This window comes from Octopus bimaculoides, chromosome 9, assembly GCF_001194135.2.
Source record: "Octopus bimaculoides isolate UCB-OBI-ISO-001 chromosome 9, ASM119413v2, whole genome shotgun sequence".
Classification (NCBI taxonomy): Eukaryota; Metazoa; Mollusca; class Cephalopoda; order Octopoda; family Octopodidae; genus Octopus; species Octopus bimaculoides.
In genome coordinates, this window is record NC_068989.1 from 68,986,479 (window position 1) to 68,987,852 (window position 1,374).

Sequence of the window (1,374 nt, forward strand, 5' to 3'; positions counted from 1 at the left end):
TATATATATATATATGACTCTGACGAAAATGGCATTAAAATCTTTTAGGTCGTTCAATTCTTCTCAAATGATCACTGGGCCGATTGAGTAAACCTATCAATAACGAACCTATAATGACTACTGGAAACAGCTATAAGTCAAATTTGCTACAATGAAATCATATGCAATGACCATTATTTATACTTCGCCTTGAGTATCAATCTGAGTAAAAACTTATATAAGTGGCGCACAACCACGGATCTACAATATAGAATGGTGATGAACTATAACTTCGGATCCTGTCAAAAGAATACACAGAGTTCTTTACTAATCTAAACAATATTGTTAACCTGGTGTAGTAACAGAGAGCTTATGAAGTATTTTGCCTAGATTGATAATTCCTCACTAATACCTCTGTTACACATACATATATATATATAAACACAAAAAGACAGACAGACAGATAGTTATATAGCTGATTTGCCTCAATGAGCAGCTGCCAAGCTTTGGTTCTGTACTGAAAGGTTTTCTAGTCTATTAAATCATTCCTTGTATTTTATCTACTTATTTCATTGTTCTTGGAAGAAACGGATCGTAAAATGGACAACGGTATATAAAGGAAAATAAATCAGGTGAACATTAATACTATAAGGTTATTTCTGATTGAATGCACCAATTTCTCAAAGCCTTACTGGCACAAATATGTGTGTAATTGTATTTATATGTATATGTGTATGTATATGTGTATGTGTATGTGCGTGCGTGTGGGAATCTGTATTTGTTCCCTTGCGGTCTTGGAGTTAATGGAATCTCTACAAGAATTATCATTACATCGCATTCTATCAAACTTCCAAAATCTGTTTTTCTATATATTTATTTACTTTATTTTTCTTGCTACCAAAATGCTATTTCGTTTCGGAATGAAAGCTATTTAGTTTACCGGAATCATATTAAATTGGTACAATGCGATGGAATTATCAATATCCTGAAGAGTCTGAAAATTATCATGTTTCTTCTATTACTGAGCATGAAATATCTTTAGACTATCTTAACATTACTATTATTTTTCGTTCTGGCGTTTCTACATCAATATTCTCGATTTATTACCAGCCACATATTAGTCATTACAAATGATCTCTTATTTGCTTTAGTCATTGGAGTGCGGCTATGCTGGAGCATAACCTTTTAGGGTTAGTCACCACCAGTAAGCTGGCAGAATCGTTACGATGTGAGTTCAAATTCCATCGAAGTCGACTTTACCTTTCATCTTTTCAGGATGGCCTATGCTTCTAAGAATTCATTGAGTCAGAAACACTAGTACAATAACGTAATAATAACGTAAATACAACTTTCTTACTTCAAACTTTTACAAAAATGTAAAGAAACAGAAAGAGA